The sequence below is a fragment of the Hypanus sabinus genome, chromosome 8 (assembly GCF_030144855.1).
Source record: "Hypanus sabinus isolate sHypSab1 chromosome 8, sHypSab1.hap1, whole genome shotgun sequence".
In the NCBI taxonomy this organism is placed as follows: domain Eukaryota; kingdom Metazoa; phylum Chordata; class Chondrichthyes; order Myliobatiformes; family Dasyatidae; genus Hypanus; species Hypanus sabinus.
The window spans coordinates 50,276,658-50,295,397 of record NC_082713.1 but is presented as its reverse complement, the minus strand read 5'-3'; the positions used below and the strand labels follow the sequence as shown (position 1 = coordinate 50,295,397).

The 18,740-nt window shown below is 38.2% G+C and overlaps 1 long non-coding RNA gene across 1 annotated transcript in view; it reads left to right on the top strand.

The window, feature by feature from the left end:
• The first annotated feature begins 984 nt into the window (after window positions 1-984).
• Window positions 985-18,740, top strand: part of LOC132398130 (uncharacterized) — a 31,372-nt gene continuing 13,616 nt past the window's right edge. Inside the window, exons 1-2 of the long non-coding RNA XR_009513557.1 lie at window positions 985-1,206; window positions 11,995-12,160. This is a non-coding gene — a long non-coding RNA (uncharacterized LOC132398130). The remainder of the gene's footprint in view (window positions 1,207-11,994; window positions 12,161-18,740) is intronic.

The following is an 18,740-nucleotide window of genomic DNA, read 5'->3' as shown; positions in this document are numbered from 1 at the left end:
CACACGTGCAACGACTTACTTGAAAGCAGAGCCACTCCTAAATAATAAACGAATATCACTTTGATATATTTAAAGTATTTCATACTTAAATAGGGCCAAATAATGTGCTTATATGAATTTTCCAATGTTAATTCAGGGATTAAGAACAAAAATAACTAAAATGTCTTAAAGTCTATATGCTTTGATACCATTTGGGCGATCTCTCTCACTTTGTCAGACTGATGTTTCCTAGCGATACCCAGGGAAAAAACGTTCCCTCCTAAAATCAATAGGTTTTTAATACTCTTATTCACATACTGCTCCCTCGGTCCGATTTCTAAAATTAACCCAATTCTAAATGTTATGCAAGTACCCATGTTCTCCGCGTTATCGAAGACACAGCAGATTTTTTGGCGTGTACTGGTCAGTGTTTTCCAGTACAAGCTTTATTAAGCCAGGGAACGGGTTAGAAATTCGTCAGCAACCATTCACCTAGTTTCTTGTACTTTTAAAAAAAATTGGAGTTGGGCACAATGCAGGATTTCTGTTCACGCTTGAAATAACAGTGTTCGCATCGACAACTTGTTTCTTGAAGGCAGCCTTTCATTTCATCTGGTATCTGATGTCACATCACTCTTTTCACCGGAAAGTATCTAGAAAAAACTCCCAAGGAAAATAAAAATTCCAAGATTAAATTTGGTGGAAAGCAGCTGCGCAGGAAACCCAACAGCAAGCAGGTTAATGACTTCCACCACAAACATGCAGGAAATCCGGCACTACGAGGGTTAATGACTTCCACCACAAACTTGGCAGTATCCCAACCCTCAAAGTGTTGTTTGACTGTTTCGTTATAATAACCTTTGGATTGTCATAGAGGACAGGCCGGCTGCTTTACAATTGCACGGCTCACTGTGAGGTGGAGCAGGAAAAAAAACTGGCCCCTCCCACTCGACCTACGGAGTGCTGAGGTATGAGACGTGAGCCACATGATCAGCTGATCTCTTATCCATTTAAGACAGAGCTTCCCACAAAGACTCCCAGCTACTGAGAACTGAACAGCCATTCAGCGAGCGCTGAAGCACACACACACGCCTCCTCTCGCAGCGGCTGATCACTCTATAGCAACTGCAAGTTCATACTAAAGACACAGAGGAAAGAATATGAACGTCAAGTTCCACACACTCGTCCTCTTGGTCCTCTTTGTCTCTCTGACCGTTGTATCTGGAGGTAAGTGGTTTTCTTTAACCTTAGGGTATTAAATTTTTACTGGGAGAAACTGGAGTAAAGTTAATCAGGGGCATTGTCGATAATGACAATTTTTTGAAGTACCACCTGTTAAGAGATTATGAGCAGAAGATAATTTAAACATTTAGTATAGCTAATGAAAATTGGAATGGGAATAATATGATTCGTCAAATCATATATAACTTTTAATTCAATATTGTCTTTGATGTGCAGAAACTACATTTAATTCCAAAGCAAATTAGGAAATAGAGATGATACTCCCCATATGCATTACATATTCCTGCTATTTACAGTGATTATGAATTCAAAGGCTATAAAATAATTGTACATAATGATTGATGGAGTGATACTTAAACCCTAGACTTCATTGAGCTGTTTATCTGCATCATGCTGTGGGAGCTGCCCTGGAGAACACTGACTGTTCAATGTAATTTTAAAATGTGATTTGTTTTCAATAATTCCACAAGTAAGAAAATATTGTTATTTAAACCAATCCCACGTGATGTCAATTATAATATTGTCCCTTGTCATTGTTTTTTTTTAATATTAAGCCTATTTTTTTTTAAATAACATGTTTACTCTGAAGGGGAAAAAAAAACTTGCTTATTTTATGGTTCCATTCAGACCTTGACATTCCCTGGCTGTGGAATGGAGTACTACAGGAGATTGTCTCTGTGTGATGTGTCAACATTTCACTCTTGCTCCCAATGTAATATTAACAAAAGCAATTCTTACATCAGATTTGTATCAAGGCAAAAACAAAACATTTTTATCTGTATGTTTATTCAATAGGGCATTATAATGCAAGGAAGCAGCTTGAGACCAGACAGTAACAATATTAACATAATGGCAGAAATGCCTTCTTTGGAAATGAAGTTTCAATGGTTCTGTGTGGCTCTTTGACTTGAGTGCTAGACTGCCTTTCAAAGAGTTATCAATACCAAACCCAGTCTCAACCTACACTTGCTGTTCATTTGTCTCTGTGGTAATTTCCGCCTTTCACAGCTGGTCTGCTAGTTAATTTACAGTATTTTCATTGGCCTTGACAAATGCCAACAGCTCCAAATGGAAACACAACATTTTCTAGTTTAAATGGCAGTAAGTCTAGGATCTGCAAGTGATGGAAGAGGGATGCTACTGCAGATGTCAATACATTGCATTGCTAGACTATGGACAGCTTCTTAAAGTAGCATTTGGGGAATTAACCCTCGGCTTGTGGGACATAGGCAGCTATTAGTGATGCTGTGACCTCTGTCTGCTGTTGGAGGCCTTGTCACGACTCCTGCCGCATTGCCGGAGAGTGGGGTGTTTCACGTCAACAAGAATGACTGTATTGGTAAGTGTGGGTGTGGAGAGACTGTGGGTGGTGATTCCAGCTGATGCGCCCAGGCCACACATTCTGCCCAGACTAAAACAAGCCTCCTCTTATGAAGAACTTGGTACTCTGACTGGATGTTAAGTATACAGGGGTAATATTTCATTCTTGGGATGGACCCGTTTGGATTCTGATTCCTGAGCTTTAAGGAATGTTTTCCATCACAGTTACTCCTGAGCATCAAAGTAGGAATATAAAGTCAAATGCAGAAATTCAGAACTTCATTATGGATTTCAAGTGCTCCAAATTGGATTAGTTCTGACACCGATATAATGAACATGGATCACAAATTGAGGTCTAAGCAAAAAAAAAACAAATTGCAGATCCGGAAACCTGAAATAAAAATGGAGATTTCTGGAAATGAGATTAGGTGACTTTTTTTAAGAGAACAAAATGTAGTTAAAGGTCCTACCAGTTAGTGAATTAATTGGTCTTGCAAATTGTCCTGTGATCAGGCTAGGGTTACATTGGAGGCTGCTAGGTGGTGCAGCTCTGAGAGTCTATTCCACGTTGTATCTCAATAAAGGAATGTTTTTGATTGATAGGTTATCAGCATGAAACATTACCTTTGTATACGCCTGTGTCTGTCCTTACTAATTTGATGGGAATGGGTTGATTCTTCATTTCTACTGCTGTAAGCTTGAGTAATTTAAAATAATGCTGCTAGTTTGCCTTGTGTAACTTGACTTGAATTCAAGTCACATGATTTAAAATCCAAAGCCAAAACAATTGGATAGGATATGGTAGAGATGAAAGATCTATTGTTTATGACAAGTACAGTGCATGGATGATCCTAATCTAAACCATTAAATCTTCGATGCACTTCGCCAGTGCATTGTTGAATACACCTGTGGCTTCTCAATGCATTGTGCAATAAGTCTTGAGACACTAAAACATTTTTTGGCGTCTCAATTTTTCTTCTGTCCTCCACAGCTCACTCTATTTGCTGGCAAACCTAGAAACACCATATAATATGCCAGCCCAATCTGACCAGCGTAACAGCTCATTCAAACTTTAAGGTGCCAAGCCAGAGCTAGTTGCAGCGACAGTTCATAGGAGACCTGCATAAGCTTGGAACAAACCCTAAAACCTTGACTTGTGTGGTCTTATCATCTTGGTATGTTAATTTCCTTGCTGAAACCTTTGTGTAAGCTACAACATTTACAATTTTTGAGCACAATTGAATAGAATTTATTTAAATCTAACATCCATCCCACAACATTTTGCGCTCAATTAAAGTTGCTTGCTTTTGTCTTGCTTTATTCTTCTCTGATATAAAAGGAAAATATCTTTCCTAATTATTGAGGGGTAGAAAAGCCACAATGTTTTATTTGCTTTTTTTAACTGCTAGACAAGAATGAATACTAGTAAGGGTCAGCAGGTTAGATTGTTTGAGCTGATAACTAATCAGTACAGAAATGTTACTGTGATAGGGCAGATGAACATTGATGGGCAGTCAAAGCACTGTGAAATATTAAGAGCACCTGCCATCAAATTCCATTGAGAAACCAAGTCTATTCAAATAGCTGGGTCTCCTTAATATTATCCAACTTCCCCACCCACATCTACTCAGCAAAGTTACAGGGCGAAGTTCTAGAGGGGGGAGGTTGACAGATGTGGAGGACCAAAGCTTTTCTTAACTGGGTCCAAAAGTTCAATCCCTCTCCTCCTAGCACCACTGGGGAAGAATTGTAATTGCCTTTGGGACCCTCCACTGATATTCCAGCAGATTTATGTCAGATACTGTAAACACATGGCGGTTAGATTTGCCTTGGTATCTTAATTGGGAGAAAAACCTGATTCGCATATGTTTGAGGTTTGTGGCTATATCCAAAGAGCTGAGGGTCACTTGTGTTTTAACTTGCATCCTGCCCAGTTCAGTTATATTTCCCTTTGTCTTTGAGATGGACAATTTAGTAAGGAAGAATGATTGCATTTATAAATATTACAGGTACTGGAAAGTGCCTTAGCTGATATAACTGAGCTATTGTAGTAAAAGCACAAAATGCCGTGAGCCCATAAATTATACAAACGGCTGAGGAGCACTTTGATATCAACAACTGCAAAATGATTCATGATTTGGGCACTATGGAATAGATTTGTGCGTCTAGGTGAGTTAAATAGTTACTACTAGATGATCTAATTTTCTATATAAACATGAACTGTTAATGCAATTTGTAGTTTAATTCGTGCTACTCCTAAATTGGAGGTGTAGATGACATTGTATTTGAATACCTGATGCATCCTTCCAGTTGCAACGTTGCTCAGTCTCCAGCTCTGTGCCCCAGTTATTTGCAGATATGCTTGCATTTCAATTTCTAATAATGGCTTATCTGCAGAATACTCTAAATTGCAGCAATATATTATATTTTTCATTTAAATTCTTACAAGGCTTGACAGATTTGCTCCATACTTGTTTCAACTCAAATCTGTGGCATATTTTGACTTCTGATTTCCTCGGAAGATATTATTATGTTATTCATATCCTTTGAAAAGAGCTCACTAATTAGAGGAAGCAGTTCATTAAGTCTAAGCATTGAACCTGTGGGTGAGTTTTGGTAACACTTTAGGCTAAGGGTCATTCGTTTATTTCTAGATTATTTTTAAACAAGGAGTTCATGCAGTTTGTGTACTCAATGATAATAGGTTCACTACAAAAACATAATCTTTGCTATTATACTTTTAACAGGCCTTAACATGCTGATACCAGCCAAATCAAACACACTAGGATTTGTTGATAGAAGTTTGAATGTCAGAAGCATTGTATAGTATTTGGAAATTAAATCAGCTCAGTGGGACATCTCAATGGTTTAATATGCTGAAGCAGGAGGCCGCATGGTCCCTCAATTTCCCACTTGCAGACCCCAGTTGATGCGGATTGGCAACAACATCCCCTCCACACTCAACTTCAGCGCAGATGATTAGCCCCTGCTCTGTTCACTTTATACTATGTTTGTGTGGCTCAGTACAACTCTTAATTCTGTATTTAAGTTTGCTGACAATATCCCTGTTGACCAGATCAAATCAAAGAGCAGATTACCATCTACAGAAGGAAGAAGCTGTCAGTCCTTGTGAGAGGATTGGAGAGGGTCGTAAGCTTTAAATGAATTGGCATTAACATGTGAGAGGATCTGGCCTGGGTAGAGTCATCACAAAGAAAGCACAACAGTGCTTCTACTTTCTTAGAAGTTTGCAAAGATGGAGTTTGCCACCAAAATTTTAGGCAATCTTCTATAGATTCATAGTAGAGTGTATCCTACCTGGTTGCATCACGGCCTGATATGGAAATGCCAATGCCCAGGAACAGGAAAGGCTACAGAAAGTGGACGATGCAGCTCAATCCATCATGGGCAAAACCCATTGAGTACATTTATGCGGAGTGTTGCCACAGGGAAAAAGCATGTGTCATCAAAGAGCCCCATCATCAAGACCATGCCCCCTCTGATACTACCATCAGGCAGCAGGTAGAGAAGCCTTCGACCCACACAGCCAAGTTCAGGAAGAGTTATTACACTACAACCATCAGCCTCCTGACCCAGTGTGGATAACTTCCTTCCATACTAGTCTGAACCGATTCTACAGTATGTCCTACAGTCTTGCTTTCAAGGACAATTTACAACTCATGTTCTCAAGATTATTTTTATTTGCACAGTTTTCCCTTGATGTTTGTCAGTCTTTCTTTATGGATAGATTTTCATAAAATTCTATTTTCTTTAAGTGCCTGCAAAGTAATGAATCTCAAAGCATATGGCAGTTTGCTTTGAACTTTGAATGTGGTTCAAAAACTTTGGGTCAGGTTAACATACGCAACAGTGTCAAAACAGTTCTTGGCAGAGTAAAACCCGGAAGTGAAAAAGCAACCATTCACAGTTCTGATTGTGTTTCTGGGCGTTGTTTAAGGATTTGATTTCTTTATAATTGTGAGCCTTGAAATAGCCTATGAATGATGAGCAGGGTTGTATGTGCTGGAATCTGCCATCAGATTATTTTGTTTAAGAACATTTAGTCCATGCAGTGAAAATTGGATTTTGGAGGAGTCTGCTCTAAAACTGCAAATAAAACATGTAGTATCATAGCCAAACTCCAAGGAAGCTACTCAAGAAAACTCCTAAAAGGTTAGATTCTGCATCAGCATTTCTTTACCTCGTGATCAGAGGTGATCATGAATGCATTGAAATAGTGCACAAGGAGCCAACAGGAGTGAGTGAGTTAAAATCAAATAGTTCTATCCTGGAGAAGGACTCGATGAGGTACGCTGGGCCTGAGCTTGTAATATGATGTCTTGGTTCATAATCCCCACTGTGTTTCTGCTGGACATGAATGGACATGACAACTGGAGGCAAAAGACCAGGCCAAATAAATGATCAAAAGCAATTGGGTAAATCATGAGGAAGAGATTTTGCTAAGGTCTTGTGTTTAAGAAGATGTGGTATATGGATCAGCTGTCTTAAACCTGGTGTGTAGAAGACTATACCTGGGCTTCCTTGGTAAATAAGGGAAATAGAATAAACATGCCTGTTTGTCTACCTCTAGATAGCATTTACTTGTGTCTGGTAGGAAGAAAAGGAAAACTGGGTTTCTTCTATCATTAGTTAAAATTTTAATCCAGGGTCTGATGTATGATTAGATCCTGATTTGTATCATCAAGCAACACTAACTTTAAATGACTATCTTGTTCACGTTCCCAAAAAAATATAAAATAGAAAGGATATGGGTAGTTGAAGCTTTAAGGTGAATTAAAACCCCAGTGAGCTAGTTCCTGCAAAGTGCTTGGTTAAAATTGCTTTTCTGTACTTTACTGTTTAGATCTGATCAACTCTTTAAAATATAGTGCTATTCTGAATGGGGAGGGCCCCATGCTGGCTACTGAGTCACATGATGCAGAATGTTTGTGAATGGTCAGGAGGAGTGGAAGGGCTGTTGCCTGTTCTGATGCAGTAAGCCATTCCAAAACATCTACACAAGTTGAATGCAGTGCAGTTTTGGTTAACTTCACAATGTACTTTCCTTTCAGATACCAGACAAAAGCAGATTTTTTTTCTTTCTTTCCCCTCTCATGGAATTTGATTCCCAAGTGAATTCTCAGTTTTAAGACTGGAGAAGTGATTATCTTAATCTGGACTGTCAGGGAGATGATTGGGTAGGAGGGAGAGGAGGTTTTAAAGATATTATCATTTAAGCCCCAACTAGATACTTAGGAGATCAATCAATAGGACTTGCTCACCAGCAGAATGAGCCAGACATGGGATAGATCTTTATTGAGAAAGGCAAAGTGGACATGTGCCACTATTTCTTTCAGAAGCAACTAAACAGAAATATTCTATCCTGTAATTAGTGAAATGAATAAAACAAATGGCTATAATTATTAATTTATAATCTTGTTCTTATGCAGACATGTTGCTGCAGTCCTCCAAGAATTCTACACATATTTCAAGCATTCCCCTGCAGAGGTAGTTCACTCTATTTTTAGTTTTCTTTTTAATGATGTGCAGCTAATGGATTAACAATGCCCATGTCTTGAATTAAGTGCAGTTATTTTCTGCCAGCCTAATAAAAGGGGCTGGATCATTTCTGAAAGGAGCAGTCCACCTATTTCCACAGCACCTGGGCCAATAAGTAAGCTCTACACTGTACTCTGGATGTAGTTGTCTAGGAAATCATATTAGGTGGTGAGACATGGGGATAGTCATAGTATCAAAGGAAGTTTAGAACAGAAGACCATCCGGTCCATTCCAGTCAAGAAAGAACTACAGAGCTCAACTCCACTTTCAGTGGCCATCCAAGTTTCAGCTCTTGACGAATTATCTAGGATCTCTATAGGAATGAGGGTGCCTACCTCTTACCACTCGTTCAGGCACTCAGTTTCCTGCTGATCTTTCCCCCTTTTGGATATTTTCCCCTCCAAAGGCATTGTCTTTCTTGTTCATTCTAACCATTCCCCTCGTAACTTCATACACTTTAATTTTGGTCCTCAATCTCTACTGATCCAAAGAAGACAATCCAGCATATTGAATCTTTCAATTTGGTAAATTGGTTTATTATTGAGGTACAGTAGAAAAGCTTTGTTCTGCAAGCCTTTCATACAGGTCATTTCATTGCAAAGGTGCATTGAGGTATAACAATATAGAATAAGGTGTTGGTGTTACAGAGAGCAATGCAAACAACAAGGTGCTAGGCCATGATCAGGTAGATTTTGAAGTCAACAGTGCATCTCATCGTACTAGGGAACTATTCAACAGTCTTGTAACAGTGGGATACAAACTGTCCTTCAGCTTGGTGGTATGTTCTTTCAAGCTTCTGTATCCTCTGCCTGATGGGAGGAGAAGGAAGAGAATTGTCTAGGGTGCAAGGCGTCATTGGTTATGTTGGTTGGTTTACTGAGGCAGTGAGAAGAGTAGGCAGTGTTCATGGAAGAGAGGCTGGTTTTCATAGCAACAGGTCTCGTAGCTGAAGCATGGCTACGTAGTTCCAGTCTAGGTAACTTTTGAGAAGGGACTTTTGTTTTTACTTGCAGCTATTTTGGTTAACAGAAACACAACATGGTTAAGCTCAATGTCAAAAGGGGAATGAAAAATCAAAGGGTATTGGAGCAATTTTAGCTGAGATAAGTGATCTGATCTGGCCTCAACTACAAGGCAGAAGAGGTAGTAAACAGATCAATAAATTGGGAAATCTTCAAATACAAATTAAATATTTCTTATAGGGAAAATGTTAGTAACAGTAACTCCATAGATAATTTAAAAGAGAACTGAAATGGATGAGTCGTATCAAAAGTAAGTGAAAAATATTAAACAGTACAGTAGTAGATACTGATGTTGGACTGCTGCAGACTGCATGGGCCCTTTTGCCTGTTTATGTTTCGAATTGCCCAATGCATAATGAATTTTAATGAAAATTATATACTTTACTATGTGGGCCTAAGTGTCCAATTTTCATGGCAGTTGCGATGCCTAGTGGACATGTGATATGTTATGCAATTTGTAGACTTCAAATTTATATTTTAAAATAAAATTATGATCACATAAAAATGTGGATTAATGCAGTAAACTGATTTGCTGTAGACAAGTTCTGCAAAGCAGAGATTTTTGCATATGATTATCTAGGTTGATTAAGGTATTGCAATGTAAATAGATTTTCAAGTACTCATCTTGCTACTCATCTTTGTCAAGTTAATTTAAAATTTCTCCACTATTAAAGCTTAATAAGATGTGAGGAAACTTCTGAGATTGATTGAGTCTAGCCATTTAAGGCAAGGGTATGCAAATATCAGACTTTTACCAGCTAATCATTTGTTTCCTATTGAGTTACAGTAGACAGTAATTGTACCCAATAAGTTTTGAAAACTTTATCCCTTTTTTTTTTAAAATGTACCAATACAGGGCAGGCTACTGAATGATGTAATGACTAACTCTTTCTCTTCCAAATACTGTACTAACTCGGCAATGTGGTTGTATTCAATTTGTCTCTCATGAAATGCTATGGAGGGGTGGGTGGGGGGGAAGAACAGACTTGTGGAATTTAAATTTTTACAGGGAAAGCACAGGCCATTTTAAGCACAGGAATTCATTTTGGTTGGATACAATTTTAAGCAATATGAGCTTCGGTACCCACATTTCCTGCCATGCACACTAATGTATTTACCCTTGGGGTGTATCATTTGCCATTTTAGAGATTGTTTGTTGCTGCCTTGTTGGGGAGGTACCTAAATGTAACTGGTGTTGGTTCTCTATTTTCCATCCCACCCCACAGCTGCTACCTCCTGAATGGAAAATGATTGGTGTATGTGTAGAACATACAACTGATGAAACTTGAAGTATATTAATAGAAGTTGATCAGGAGAAAGTGATTAAATATTTTAGTGCATTTATTTCTGGAGTGTCTAGTGTCAATACTGAGTTAAAAGCAAGATGAGGCATATAGCAAATGGGGGTTCATCAAATAAGAAATTGTGACAAACAATATCTATTTGCTTAGTAATTTTAAATAATTTGAAAGCATAGGGAATGGAATACACCAAAACCCAGGACAATTTCCTCTTGGGTAAAAGGTAAATAAGCAAGAAAATTGAGTGAATAGGGGATAATCACATTCAGATTTCATACACAAGATCATTCGGTTTCTAGCAGAACAGTGGTCACCAGAATTGATTGACAAGAGAACTCTAGCTGGACCATCTCTGTGTTGGAGTTGACCAGAAATGGTTGGATGTACCAACCAGCAAGCTGCAGTAGACCATGCAATTGTTGAATACTGCTCAAGAATATACAGTAAATTTAGCCCAAAGTCTGACCAAGGGCTAAATTCCTCATTATCAGTACAAGTGACATGTTCAGAATAACAAGCCAATACAAAGTGATATAGGAATTTGTAGCAGACACAATGTGTCTAGGCACACATGAGTATTTTTTATATTTAAATAAAACCTTTACTTGGACCCCAAATGCATTGAATATGACAGAGATAGACCTGACAGTGAGCTTCATGTGGGGTGCTTTTTTTAAAAGAAAATGTGGGGAAAAACAGGAAGCTGCAGTAGGCACCCAGTGGAGGTCTTACCTGGGCAGGTATTGACCTGAAATTTGTGGGATGATCATTCCTGACAGAACAAGTTAGTGATTTTTAGATTTTTTTATTTAAAAAGAAAAGTTGATGGCAAACAGCAAGGTTTTATAATTTGGCATGAATATTAAGATTTAATAGGGAACAGCCAGACAGTTGTTGCAAAGAACAGTACTCAATGGAAAATAAATATTTAATGTCAACTGGGAAATTAACATATAATAAGAATATTGCAGTTTGTATGGCTAGAGGAGTCAAATATTTTTGCATCGAAAACAAACTTTGTGACTTGTTTAGCAAATTCATAAACATAGATTTTAGAAAAATCACTTTTTAACCAAAAGCAGTTCATTATAACTGAAGATAATTTTATTCCCAGCAGTAATGAGACATTCCAATGTGAAATGTAAATGATTTTGTTGGAGGCTGCTGGCATTAGCGGAAGTGTAGATTTCCAGTCTGTGTTCGTCACTAATTCTTGTGAAGAATTATTACTCTTTGAATGTAGCCTAACCTTGTGGTTTTAAAAAGCTTGTGGTTTGGCAGTTTGTCTTGCAATTTTTTTTTTGAAGTGGTTCTACCACATACCATGTAGCATTGCTAAAATTTGGTTAATAATCAATTTCAATTGTTGGCAAAATTCATTTTGCTTTTGTTGTTTAGTTGGGTGGAATGATCAGCACTGTAACTTAATCTGTGAGCTTCACTACTCAGTTATTATTCCAAACATATTCTGGCTGTTGAAAGTTTGCATGAATTTATTCTGGTCTTGCCTACTTCCAATTTGTCAGACCTTCATTCTCAACTATGACTAATCTTGCTTATTCCATTCCCAGGGCCAGTTGCCATCCTATCAGAAGGATCAGCACTGGATGAGGTCAGCATCAGGACGTATGTACAAAAAGTAGGCAGAAGGCCCAACCAAAGACATCTTTCATTGAAGAAATACAGGCGGCTGAGACCCCGACTGTCTCACAAAGGACCCATGCCCTTCTGAGTCTGGTAAGGGAAGATATAGTGTAACAAAGCACGAGGTTCATTTATTGATTGAGCAATTTATTCATTTTTGCAAGACTTGGCCAATGATCATTTATTTTGCCACAAATCTTCTGTCTTGGATTAATGCTGTTAATGAGCACATTGTAGCCATGCAAAAATCAGTGCAACATGAGGTATGGGTAATCCTTTGCACAGTTCTGTCCCTTATTTGTCACAGGTGGGGGGGGGGGGGGAGGGGAAGAAAGTATGAAATGCAATTTTACAAGTGAGCTGCTTGAAAACTTTGGATTGCACACAATAGGGTTGAAATAATAAAATGCACATGCTCTCCACATTAATTTGAATCCATTGTTTGGGAGTCAACCTTTTTGTCTGTAACTGACAACTGATCTGATAATGACTGTCACGGAATGTCCCGTTGCTGCTCAAATGAGCACACTACACTGCAATGCACAGAATGGCTAAAAAAAAACTGAATTAAGTGTTCTACAACCTTTCAATATCGCCTTCCTTTCGGCCATAACTTTGAAAACATTGTTCCAATCTGTGGAATATTTATAATTGATCTAATATTTGAAAGATAAACACAAGGGCTGCCAATTCCTTAATTCTCTGAATGGAATTTCCAATATCCAAGTTCTAAGTAAATTTATTATCAATGTTTGTACGTCACCATATACAACCCTGTGATACATTTTCTTGCAGGCATACTCAATAAATCCATAATAGAATCTGTGAAAGACTACACCAACTGGGCTTTCAACCAGTGTGCAAAAGATGGCAAACTGTAAATATAAAGAAAGAATAAATAAATAAACAATAAATAGAAAACATGAGATGAAGCAACCCTGAAAGTGAGCCCATTGGTGGGAAAACGTTTCAAAGATGGGGCAAGAGAAGTTGGTGAAATTATGCCCTTTGGGTCAAGAGCTGGGTAATTGAAGGGGAATAACTGTTCCTAAACATGGTGGTGCGAGCGTGACCTGAGTGGTGGGGGTCTCTGATGATGGATGCTGCTTTCCTGTAACAACACTCCATGTAGATGTATTCAATGGTGGGGAGAGATTTGCCCATGATAGACTGGGCTGTATCCACTTTTTTTTAGCATTTTTCCATTCGAGAGCATTGGTGTTTCCATACCAGGCTGTGATGCAGCCAGTCAATATACTCTCCAAAACACGTCTTTTTGAGGTTTGTCAATGTATTGGGTGTCATGCCGAATTTTTGCAAACTCCTAAGGCACTGCTGTGCTTTTTTAATTGCATTTGCATGCTGGGCCTAGGACAGATCCTCTGAAATGTAACACCGAGGAATTTAAAGTCGCTGACTCTCTACACCTCTGATCCTCTGAGGACTGATTCATGGACCTCTGGTTTCCTCCTCTTGAAGTAAATATTCAGCTCCTTCGTCTTGCTGATTTTAGAGGTTGTTGCTGTGGCACCCCTCAGCCACATTTTCAGTCTCTCCCCAGCCCCCCCCCCCCCACATGCTGATTGGGCCTATGACGATGGTGTCGTCGGCAAACTTGAATATGGAATTGGAACTGAGATTAGCCATACAGTCATAAGTGTGAAGTGAGTAGAGCAGGGGACTAAGGACACAGCCAGTGCTGATGGAGATTGTGGAGGAGATGTAATATAAAGTGCTTGTCCCAAGTTGGAAGTTAGCATGACCTGCTAAGCTTTATAGTTGCTATAGATTTAACTGCAATGTCCCACATTCCTATCCCTGATGTTCTCAAACTCAAAGTTGATGACATTCTTAACCTTTGGCCCTGACGGGAAGTTTCATTCTACTCAAAACTTCAACATTTTTTTTTCCTCACCAACACCCCTCCCCACCCAGTAAGTAAGCTTAATGTATTTAGACTTGAAATTATTTGGTGCTTTTCATAACATGGAACATTCTAAAATGCTTTACTGTTGTAAAGTAGGAAATGGGGAAGAACCAATTTGTGCACAACAGCATGATAATGAGAAAGTTGTTATTTCTGAGTACTGATTGATGAATATACTGCTGTTCTTTAAAGTTTAAAATAAAATTTATTTTGAAAACGTGTACCTTGCCATGTACAACCCTGAGATTGATTTTCCAGTGGGCATACTCAACAGATCTGTAAAATAGTAACTATAACAGGATCAATGGAAGATCAACCAGATCCCAGAAGGCAATTAAGTGCAAATGTAAATATAAATAAATAGCAATAAATAACGAGTCCTCAAAGTGAGATCATTAGTTGTGGGAACATCTCGCTGGATGGGCAACTGAGTATAGTTATCCCCTTTTTGTTCAAGGGGCTGATGGTTGAGGGGTAGTTACTGTTCCTGAAGCTGGTGGTGGGAGTCCTTCTACTGTCATTATACTGCCATTGGATCTGTAACCTGGCAAACTAGACAGGGATTTAATGCCTCGTTCATATGTAGCACTGCCTCAGTATAGAGCTACTTATTAGATTAAATTATCAACCTACTTTCTGTTCTAATTTTCATTGAGTTAATACATTTTGGGAAGTCAAATACTAATGGAATGTGTACAGTAAATGAATGAACTTGGTAGCACTGAAGTACAGAGAGGCTTTTAAGTATAACATTACAGCTCCTTGTAAATGACAATACAAGTGGATAGGGTAGTGGAAAAAGCAATTGGCATGCTTACCTTCATAAGGTGAGGCACTGGCCATAATGTTTGAGTTACCTTGTTGCTGTATACAAAATATTGGTCAGGCTACACATGGAATATTGTGTACAATTCAGGTTGCTGCACTTCAGGAAGGATATGGTAGTGTTAGAGTGTAAAAGATTCACAAGACGCTGCCTGGATTGAAGGGCAGTAGCTACACGGAGATGGTGGGTTTATTCTCACTGGAGTTGATGAAGCTGAGGGGGGACCTTAAGGAATTAATCAAATTAAGGTAGTACTCTTAGCATGCAACTAATCTAAAACTAAAAGGCATTGGTTTAAGGTGAGTTGGGGAAATTCTTAAAAGGAAATCTGAGGGGCAAGATTTTCATAGCTTTGGCTGACAGAAGTTGTAGCAGCAGATACAATGTTTAATACACTTGGACAGATGCTGGTATTGGTTGACAGAAATGGGTCCGATCTCCCTTCACAATAAGGCCATGTTGGCAACTTGAAATGTTTTAAATCTATACATTTGGTTGGATAAATGTACAGTATAGAAATGTAAGGAAAAGATGTGGAAAATGTTTTCTGAGCCTTGTAACCTGTAGCTACAGTTCTGCTCTGGGCAGCGTCTTGGCAAATCATAACTGTACTCTTTCTATTGGTATAGCATCTTTCCTCTAGTACGGCAACCAGAACTGTACACAACACCCTCTCTGCAGTCTGGCAAAAGTTTTGTACAACTACAGTGTGATATTTTAAGCGGAAGTATCCTGTACTTTAATTCCACTTTCCTGCTTGATGCTTATTCCATCTTATTCCTTCGGTGTTGGCGCCTAAACCCATAATCCTGAATTAGAGAGTTCAAGGCACTTGAGAAAATGGGTGAAACTAGTAAATGGTTGAGCTAAAGAAAGGTTCATTTCAACTGAGGTTCATTTCATTACAGGGATCAGACATTTCATCTAATTCAACTTGGGTGCTGCTTATTATTCAGCAATTTTAATAAATAAATAAATAAATAAATTTCCCTTTTTGGGCATTGACATCACTTTGTATGTGGAATAATTCAAGAAGCAGCCTTGTGTACTCTTAAGTCATCATTCTTTGTGTGTGATCATGAACAGTGAATAGTAGGAATGCTTACATTTATCCTATCTATTTGCCTCAATTTTGTATACTTCTATCAAATCTCCTCTCAATCTTCTACATTCTAAAGAACACAGTCGTAACCTATTCAATTTTTCCTTGTAACTCGGGTCCTCCAGACCCAGCAATATCCTTGTAAATTTTCTGTGCACTCTTTCAACCTTGTTTGCATCTTTCCTGTATAGATGAAACTGCCCACAGTACTCCAAATCAGGCTTCGCCAACTTCGTGTACAACTTCAACACAGCATCTCACAACCATATCTACTTGTAATGCCACTTTCAATGAGCTATGTACCTGTATTCCCAGATCCCACTGTTGACTGTGTAAAACTTACCCTGGTTGATCCTACCAAAGTGCAAAACTTCGCACTTGTCTGCATTAAATTCCATTTTTCTAGCTGATGCAAATCTCTCTACAGGTCATGATAGCCTTCCTCACTGTCCACTACTCCCCCATTCTTGATGTCATCCACAGATTTGCTGATCCAGTTAATCACATTATCATTCAGATTGGTGATATAGATAACAAACGATAATGGACCCAGCACCAATCCTGCGGTGCACTACAAATCACAGCTCTAGTCAGAGAGGCAGCCCTTTACTCCCACTCCCTGGCTTCTTCCACAAAGCCCATATCTAATCCTATTTACTACCTAGTCCGGAATGCTAAGCGACTAAACCTCCTTGACTAGTCTCCCATGCGGGACCTTGTCAAATGCCTTACTAAAGTCCATGTAGACCACATCCACTGCCTTGCCTTCATCCACTTTCCTAGCAACTTCCTCAAAAAATTCTAAGATTGGTTAGACATGACTTACCATGCACAAAGCTATGCTGATGATCCTTAATCGTTCCATGTCTATCCAAATACTTGTATTCCAGACCCTTGGAATACCTTCCAATAACACTCCCACAACTGATGTCAGACTCACTGGCCTATAAGTAAGGATTTCCCAGTAAGTAAGGATTTTGGATAAGTAAGGATTGAATATTAAATTTAAGGTTTATTTGTATTTGACTGTGCCCCTATACACAGGAGAACTTTTTTGAGAATTATGATCCTTAAGATTTAATTGCTTAGCTACATGGGTTGGCTGCACAGTGACCACAAGTCTTGTTTTAATACCACCTGAGTTAAGTTTCTGCCAGTTCTCTTCAGTATAATTAAAACCTTTTGAGACTTGTCTTTTAACATATAAGAAATTCAAGCTTCTTGAACTAGAACGATATATTCCCTATGTAGGCTGTATAAGACTGGGGAAATATTCTAAAATTACTTAATTAGATATTTATGTAAATATTAATTCTATTCCTTAAAAATATACTGTCAGATCTAATACATTATGATAACATCTGTAATGTATTAACTTGATGTTAAACTATAAGTAGCCAATATGCTTATGCTATCAATAAGATAAACAGTTTTAATCATCGGATTAAACTACATGGTGCCTAACATAGTTATCTAGTGTTACAGACTATTATTTGCCAAGTACTCCTGGTGATTGCCATGATACTGAGATTAAAGGCTTTCCAATCCAAAGATGATGAGGTGATGGACTACTCAGTGGTAATCACGTTAGCCCAACAGCAGTGTCTTAGATTTAATGTAGAGAAAAGGAAATCTCTTCTTGAATATGTTGATTAAATTCCAGTTTTAAAATATTAAAAATTAAAGCCATGTAAAATAAATCAAATTCCCTTAATATTCAATGACTTCAAAGAATAAGTGAGACCGTTGGTCTATATTTGGTTTTAATATTTTTTTAATATAAAAGTAACTCTTGTGACTTGATCTTGTTGATTCTTCTCTTGCAGTATCAGTCTTTAACTTTTTTTTTGTTGTAAGTGTGGGCCCATGTGTCATGAGTGTTTGAGTTCCCAGTTCCAGCTCTGAAAGGAATGAGCCAATCATACAAACCCAGCTAGTTCAATAGATCAGATGTGAGGTTTCTTCTCCCTGCATGTTGTATGTTAAACATTAAATTGAAATAGCACATCATCTTACTGAGGAAAGGCACTCTCTGGGGGAGGGGAAATCTTTCAAATGACAAATTGATAAATATTTACATGAATGGTAAACTGATACAGAAAAAATAAGTGAAGGTATAAAATTCGTATTGCTTTGGAAGTAAACAACCAAACCCCTAGTTTGAATGGGTATTCATAATTTTAATGGGATGCAAGAAATGTGTACAAAACCCTTAGGATATCTGCAGCATTTGTATTTCCATGACCAGCAAAGGATGAAAATGTTAAGTTTTTAAGCATTCATTTGTATAAACCTAAAAGTTGCTTTAAGTAAAGACTGCCCATTGATTTTAAACGCTGGGCATTTTCTTTGTTGGTACATGGGAAAAGAAACTTTTTTTCCCTCGGAGATGAATTATGCCTTCATTATTTTGCCTCAGTATTTATATTTACATAAAATAATTTCTACAGTTATCAGTTTTCTCTTGTTTGTATCGTGCAACAGATCACATTTCCTTTCACCAAAAACCTGAACTCTGACATGGCATACTATAGGTAGTAACTCTGAATTCACATTTACACAATTTGGTTCTTCTTCCTTTTGAATATTTACTGAACTAAATGTTGACTTGAATGTAAGATTACAGGTGTACACTGCAAGATGTAACAGTATGGAACTAGTATACTTGCATTCATCAAAGCCACACTATGGTTTTCTTCACGAGTCTAGTAGAGGTTGCCAGGTTCTTGATTAGAAAGGGCATCAAATATTACAGGGAGAAGGCAGTTGAATGGGATCATTCTCTACCATGATTAAATGGCAGAGCAGATTCGATGGG